We start from the raw sequence: 8,361 nt of genomic DNA on the forward strand, positions 1-8,361 counted from the left end.
TGCGGTCGTCAACTTTGGTGAATTTTTTATATAATTTTCATCATAGTAACCTGAAAGAGGAAATCAATATCTTCAATTTGTAATATTATTTATTGCATAATATTCAGAAATAATTTTAAAAAAAACTGATTAAATATTTATACTAAATAAAAGTTAAGAACTTTTAAAATCATATACTTATTCATTATATATGTTTACATTCATTGATATATATATATATTACAGATTCTTAAAAATATTTATAACATTAAGATCATGATTATTACCCACTTTAATTAATAGTATTAATACCTAGAAATACCATATATTCATATATATTAATAAAAAATTTACTATCGGAAATAACTGGAAATACAGGGTTCTGTTGTAATTTAAAATGTGTAACCTTTAAGTTAATTTTAATTGCTCTAGAGCATACTAATTACTCTAATTGTAGAGTAAATTAAATAACTGATTTATTTATACTTATATAAGTATAGACCTATGGTTATATTTATTTATTTTTAAGACTCTTATTATATAATGCTAAATTAATATTGCCAGTAGGTATGTATTACTTTACAATTTTACTCACAGTATATTGGTCGTATGTATATTGAATTACTGATCAATAAAAACAATATTATTTTAGCAAGAAATCACTAAATAAACAATATTGATCAAGATATTCGCTGGCAATAAAATCAGATCGTGTTGGCCAACTGGTGATAATTGACGATTTTCCACCTTAGTAAGTGCAGAAATTGACTAACAATAAGTTCAAGCCTGAAAATGGTTACTGGGCCTTTTCGAAATGATTTTTTTTACTAATATAAATCAATTCTTAAGTTATTGGGAAGTCTTTACTTTTATTATTTATTATTAAACTATAAACCAATACATTTTTTCACTGAATTGATCTATTCTCTTAATTTATAAATTTAGAATGCAGTTTTTAAGGCGTTTTCGTATATATTTATATTTAAATACCAAAGAACAGAAAAAAATATATGTATTTTTTTACAATATTTTTTTTTGTGTAATTACCGAAAAAATTAATACATCTTAAGTTCTTTGTACTATAAAGTGATTATAAGAAAACAAAAATTAAAATTAATAGTTTAAATTAAAATATTAGGCAAATTTTTTTTCTTTGTTTTTAATGTCTTTTATATCTTTATATTAATTTCGGTTCATACTGCATTAAGCTGGCTGAGTTTGACACTAAAGAAAATAAACCGCGTTTTAATGGTTTGTAATCAGGATCGCTAACAATGTACATCAAAGAAGTAATTTTAATGTTTAAGTGATTTTTTTTTAATAACTTAGCGAGATGCTTCCGATAATGAATTCCGTATAATTGCCAGTACTCAAAGCGTTCTTGCCACCTTTGTAATGACACGAGCAACTGAATTGTTTTTTTTTTATCCTTGTAACCGATACTCACCAGCGTTTCTATTCACTTTACCTCCTGAAAGGCTTACCGACACTTGAAAGGTGAGCAAAAAAACTCTTATTTTTTTTTTTTAAGATCCTGTCAATAAATGGAGCATACTATTATTCTTTAAAAATCAAGTAGGGTAAAAAAATGCAGGCTGGTTATTTTTTGTTGATATTGGAACAAGAAAAAAAAATCAACACACTTTCGGTTACTGAATGATAAGCAAACGGTGAATAAATGCAGCAGCTTCTGGTGTGCATAGGTAAAAAATCTTCCATCTTCATGGTAGGTATTGTATGTATGAACATTCTATGAAATTCAAAGATACAAGTACCACGTTTTAATAATCTTACGAACTAGAAATCGTGTTAAAAATATGTTAAATTATTGTGTTTACAATACTTTATTAGTTTAAATCTTTACTATTTAAATGCAGTTAGGTCAATCTTTCAAAAAATAATTTTTATGAGCATTTTTTTTTTTATATAATTATAAATCTATACAAGGTATTTTTTTCGGCTAAGACTCCCATTGTAATCCTTGACTTCTTATCCATGGTCGGGGATCAAGTTTTTCATTTTGTGGGACCGCCACTCGAGGAAAAAAGTCAACGCCCCAGGCCGGATTCGGACCGGCACCGCCAACAGATCTCAAATGACGGTAATTTCGGAAAAACTGAAAATGCGGTTGGTAAGACTGGGCCTAACCAACTGAGCTACGGGTGGCCCTATAATGTATCTTATTTTAATACTTAAAAATAAAAATATCTCAAAAATTAAAAGATTTAAGTTAATTTAATTGAGTGCCATAAAAACTATTAAAAAGATACCGATTTAGACAATTACACATTCAATCATTATGTTATATAATTCTTTAAAACAGATCACTCCATAGATAGATTCAAGTAATAAAATCACGATGTACAAAAATATTTTTACCAAGTAAGTTTCTGCATTAGAAAAACAATACAATTAAAAAATGTTACCAGGAAAAACGAATGTAATATTTCACCAAATCACAAAAATATGATAACTGATCATATTTGGTTCAATATGTTCATATTTGGACTTTGACTGGAAAAATTAAGTGACCTGTAAAACAACCCGCCCATCTTAGCCTTAAGAGTCCATAACGCCGTTATAGCCAATAAAAATATTGAAATTCCAATTAACTCTCTCAAAATTGTTTTCTGGTTCACTTTATTATCTTTGCTTAACATTAATAAAGGTAAAGATCTATTGCTTTGATTTATTGTGTACCAATATAAAATAACACATTGTTATGTATTTACTGTTATAATGGGCTAACAAAAATTTATAGACTAAAAAATAATTAAAACTACTATATTTTGAGAATTTTACAATTAAAGCGTTTTCGAAATTTGAGGCCTCTTATTTTTAATAGATATATTAAAATTATGGAGGTCAACACGTGGAGTCGATAACTTTTCTCAGCGCTTGAAATCTCGTAATAGATTCTATTTTTGTTAGGTGAAATATTTATTTTTTTACCATAAATCAATTATGCACATTCCATAAGGTTAATTTTAGATATGGAGATCCTCGTTTTTTTTTTCATGGTTTCTTTCGCCAAGCGCAATATCTTTTAAGATGCTAAAAATTTATCAACTGTAGTAAAGGTTTTATAGATACATCCATTTAAGGCTGTTGAATTTAATAGTTTTACATCTTTCAAACATATAAAGCTATGTCTTATACACATTGATATAGTCGGACAGGACTTAAATGCCAAATTTTCAAAATTGCTTCCTCGAGAGTACATTAATTTCGTTTGTATTGAATAATGAACCGTTTCACATTTTTATTAATAGTCAAAAATGGATCAATAAAAACTATAAAACGATTTGACAATGAGGTAATATGAGTGAAAAAATAATATTTAACATAATGTGAAACTAACAGAAGGTAATCAGTAATAATGAAGGTGTGTCGAGTTAAATAAAGAATTTAGTTTGGAAATTATACTGAAATATTACTGAGCATAGATGAAGAACATTGTGGTTGGTCTATCAGTATAATTAAATTTTATTTTAGAAAAAAATAAGTTCTATGTATCTTACAAGATTAATAAGTAAAATTTGTGGTCCTTTAGATTGAATTTAAAATATTTAGAAAAAAATATATAAAACTTCTTCAACCCCTTTTTGTAACGGGCCACTGAACACGCAGGAAGAGGAATGACCATATACGATTCCCCGTATTGCATATTAGAAAATATGGCGTTGGTTGAAATATATATTCTATTCGTTGTCATACCCTTATATTTTCAAGTTTACTAAATTGATTTCAAATGAATTATTAGTTATCTTTATTTTATTATTTTTTTGAAACATATTTTTATTTTTGAATGGAATATGGTCCGGGTGCGGTCAAAAAAACTCAAATAGTAAATAATTATACTATTGTTATTGAGCCAACGTTCCGCCCCACGTTGCAGGACTTCGACAGGCCTAACAAAGATACTATCACCTGACATAGTTACAAAAAAAAAAAAAAGTGGAAAATAACAGGGGTATACAATGAAAAGTAAAATATAATAAGAAAAATTAAAGGTTGTAAACAGTAAATGAAAAGGGTAATAGTAACAGATAGATAAGATATAAAATAAGAGAAGAAATATTAAAGAAAGTACAAATAAAGAGATGAAAAAAAGAAAAGAATAAAATCAAATGATGAGACAGAATTCATACCTGTTTTGACGGGAGTCAACGTTAGAGTGAGCCGTTTGCATTGGGAGGAGTGGGGATGGCAGTTTAGTATGCCACAATAACGAAAATAATTTTAAAGTAAACATTGTAAAAAAAATATTTCAATTAGGTAAACAATACATGGTAAAATATATAATAGAGGGGGAGAAGAGATATTTACAAAATTATAATAAAAAATAAATAAAATAATAAAAAAAAAAAAAAAAATTAAAGATAGAAAAACAAAGGAGAAATAAAGTATAAAATAATGTCAGGGCTAAAAAAGAAACAACAATTCAAGATACAAGCACTAGTAACAACAATATCCGCCACAGTACTCGTCTGTTAATATTCCATTCATCTATACACACGGTCAATCAATAATCTTCCAGTATTTTTATTTTATGTGACTAAAAATAAATCTGAGATTTTTTTTAATTAGGAATTGGGAATAATATAAATCATTCATCTATAAAGCCTATTCTTGAACGAAAATCACGTTTGAAACTCATACTACATCCCTTTTACTTTCATTAATTCAAGGGTAAATCAAGGAGCATTGACAAATTGACTAAAGCTGGGAATCCGCGTTAAAACCTCAGCTATCTCCCTCCGCTAGAGCCTTTCGTACCATACCTTTAAACATTCACTGAATACGAGCATCGAATGATGTACTAAGCCTGGTTTTAGAAAATCTCTCTAGGAGTGATCACAACGCTTAAAATAATTATAAGGGAATCTTCCCAACCCATTGGTGCGAGAGGAGTAATATTTGAAAAATAAAATTTACATGGAAAAGCAGAAGTGAAATTGGGTTTTTACTTTTCTTTAAAACAAGTTTAGTCGTGATATTTATTTAATTATACATTCCTTTTCCAGTATGTAAACATTTCTTTTTTATGAAGTTCGAAGTTCTTAACTAGTTATTTTTTTAAATTAAAGGTAGTTAAACTTTTTTTATAAAAAAAAAAAAAAAAGGTGAAAATGTGAGAATATTATTACCTCTTATCTAGGTGAAAAATTATATTTTGTTTTAAACTGCACTATTTTCTTTTTTAAATTCACTACCGACCTATCCCTTAAGTGCTTTAAATCTTTGTGCAAAAACTTATTTCTTTTGGAAGTATTGTTCATATTTAAAATGTCGTATCAGTTCTAATTAAATACAATGAAAAACGCAACATTTCCTAAAAGTAAAAAAAAATAAAATGAAACTATAAACTTAGATTAATAATAATTCTTATGAATGAGATAATAGATTTAAAAAAGAAATAAACAGTAATTAACTATAAATTTTATTTATCTATTTAGAACTCTAATTATTGGAAAATTCCACTCAAAGCTTTTATATTTTGTATGTAGTCTCTCAAATAACTAACTAGTCAGCGCTTCCTTAACTAAGGTACTATTCTGAAAATTGCCCAGTACATACAACCCACAACAATAAAACTTTCGTAAGATCCAAAGAATATATTAACGTTATTTGTAAATAGTACATGTACATAGTATATATTGAATATTGATACAGGTGGCCCCCGAACTGGTTGTACATTAAACGGGTGATTAAAAAGACCGATTTAAGAGTATAACAGCTTTGTTTGCAATCTTCCAATCCAAACCTAATAATAATTAAGTTTTCTAAACCTCTTCCCTTAAAAATATATATTGTTTCACATACCAAACGTTTGCTTATTTTAGACATCTTCTGGACATTAACATAGTAGAAGATATTATAACCTTCATTTAAAATTTTATTTAACTAATTTAAGAATGCAACAGATCCACTATAAACTTTTTTTAAATTTAATTATTACGACATAAATAATATAACTGAGTACAATAAGTAAATGTGGTAAGCGAGTATAAAACATATGATCATAACCTGGGAACAACTACCTAAAGAGTACTTCCATGAATAACAAAAGGCATAGAGGTCCCAGGACCATCTTCAGATCCCCGGCGGGTTATCAAGAATTGATTTGGACAAAAGGTTACGAACTATTGACTTTGTATGGGTAAGGAAATTGAAATTAAATATGGTATTTTGAAGCATATAGCTAATATGTTTTTGACTAAAATAACTTATATATGTTCTTTGTAGCAAATTATTATTAAAACTCCTATTTGTAACAAAAAATATTTTTATAAAATGGTGTTATTTACAGGCTTAACTGACCAATCATGAAATGTTATTAACATTTTTTATAAATCCGAGTAAACTAAGTCAATTAGATTTTTAGAATTACTTGAACATAATAATTTCTTTAAAGAAGTGCTATATCCCATATAAAGTCACCTTAAGACCTAGAGTAACACCAGAGTAACTCAGACAACTTGTTCAGGATAGAAAGCCGAATTAAAAAAAAACAAGAATACATTATTAAAAAACAACAAATAATACATGGGTAGCAGGATTAAATAATATGCATATTTTACATTCAAAATTCCTATTTATTTTTATCCCGTATGACAGTACAAATCACAATTAAACTATATGTTGATAAAAATTAAATATTACGGTTTGTTGGAAACTGTTATATATCAAATATTGTAGAAATTCCAAGAAAATCGCTCGTACAGCTTCTGCTTATTCGACGATGCAAATAATAATTATTAAAAAAATGCACAAATTGATTTGAAATAGATTCATAAACTAAGCCAAAAAAAAAGTAGTAAAGCAATTCGTAGGATTGTTACGGTTAATGTTCTGTTTATAATCGAAAACGAATGTTTAAAGGATTTTTTGGCGGGACCAGGGCTGGAAGACGCAAAACGTTGATTTTTAATCGAAGAGTTATTGAATGTTTATTAAGATTGTTTCATTATTTAATAAGTAAAAATCATTTTTTTTCTAACAAGATGAAATATTATTTGCGACTTTTTAGGAGGTCTTATTTTGTACACGAGGTAGCAATTAAAATGTTTATAAACTAATAATAAATATGATTGTATCATGAAGTGAATTGAGTTTCTAATCGCACAAAATATAATTAACTATTTTTTAAATTATTTAAATGTTCTTATTCATTAAATATTAATATTAGTTAACAATTGGTTTATCTGCATATGTTTGTTTATTATGTGTTTTTATTATAATCCATTTTAATTTTTTTTCTTCTTTATTTCTTATATTATTTTCTGCTTCTCTAGTATGTAAATATTGTATGACTGAGTGAGTATTTACAGTCTTAATATTTCTTGACCTTGAGTATGACAGACTGCATGATCAATAAAAAATTTATATATATAAAAAAGCGTTAATTATTAAGTTAGTTAATACAAAACTTACGTTAACATCTGTATCATATACACTTAGAAACTTAATTACTGTATAATCGAATCTATGTTGATGGCTAATCTATAAGTTTTAATAGTTAAAAATGTTTAATTTCAACGTTCCAAATATTTGTATCCTGGTTCAAAAGAATACCCTTCCAACAAATTAATAGAATTTGTCATTTTACTTGATATTAGTACTTGACTTTATACACTAAGAATACTTTAGACTTATTTTAAAGTCACTACAGATTTTTAAAGTAATATTTACGCAAGGGTACAGTTTTATAAAATTATTGAGGAATAAGGTTCTGAGTTCTTTAAGAACAAGATATATCATCCATAACTATAACAATAGATTTTAATAATTTTATGATTATTTAAAAAAAATTGCAGTTTTTTTACTAAAATAAATTATAAATAATATAATAAATAAATCTAAATAATTACCTTATTTTGAAAGGAATATACGAGTTACGTAGACGCTCACAGGGATCAGACAGAAAGGAGGTACGAGACAACCCCTCGACAGCCGAGCACTGACTGACCCTCTCCAGCACAGCGGTGCTTTAAGCAGTCGGGGGAGGGCAGTCCACTGCCACGGTCACGGGCGGGGCATCCTTCCGTCTTCGTTTCTATTGGCTTGCAAGTATTCCTTTTCCTTTATTGGTAGCAAATGATTTCAATAATAAAAAAAATCACTAAAATATAAATAAGGTTGTAAAAAATTTTTATTAACTATCGAAATGTCTGAACAGGTCAAGTTTGCAATGCATGGTAATTAAAAGTTATAATTAGATTTATTTTACAGCTACAGTTTTACGGAATAAACGTATGATTATAAATAAAAAAACAAAACAAAACATTAATGATAGCTTTCAATTTTTTTTCTTATACATAAACATATATTTTCTAATTGGGTCCTTCTATATTAACACATTATTGGACCTAAATATCT

At 27.2% G+C, this 8,361-nt stretch overlaps 1 protein-coding gene across 3 annotated transcripts in view; it reads right to left on the minus strand.

Moving 5' to 3' along the window:
- The window catches only part of LOC106680598 (protein yellow), a 191,373-nt gene extending 183,383 nt beyond the window's left edge, over positions 1–7,990 (minus strand). For 2 of the 3 annotated variants that reach the window (XM_014420417.3, XM_014420420.3), the window contains exon 1: positions 7,854–7,984. The gene's annotated coding sequence lies outside the window, so the exon portion shown is untranslated. Of the gene's footprint in view, positions 1–7,853 lie in introns of all 3 variants that reach the window. The other variant, XM_014420418.3, reaches the window with a different exon arrangement.
- Positions 7,991–8,361: the final 371 nt, after the last annotated feature.

The sequence above is a fragment of the Halyomorpha halys genome, unplaced genomic scaffold, assembly GCF_000696795.3.
Source record: "Halyomorpha halys isolate HHAL.00 unplaced genomic scaffold, Hhal_1.1 Scaffold269.1, whole genome shotgun sequence".
Lineage (NCBI taxonomy): Eukaryota > Metazoa > Arthropoda > Insecta > Hemiptera > Pentatomidae > Halyomorpha > Halyomorpha halys.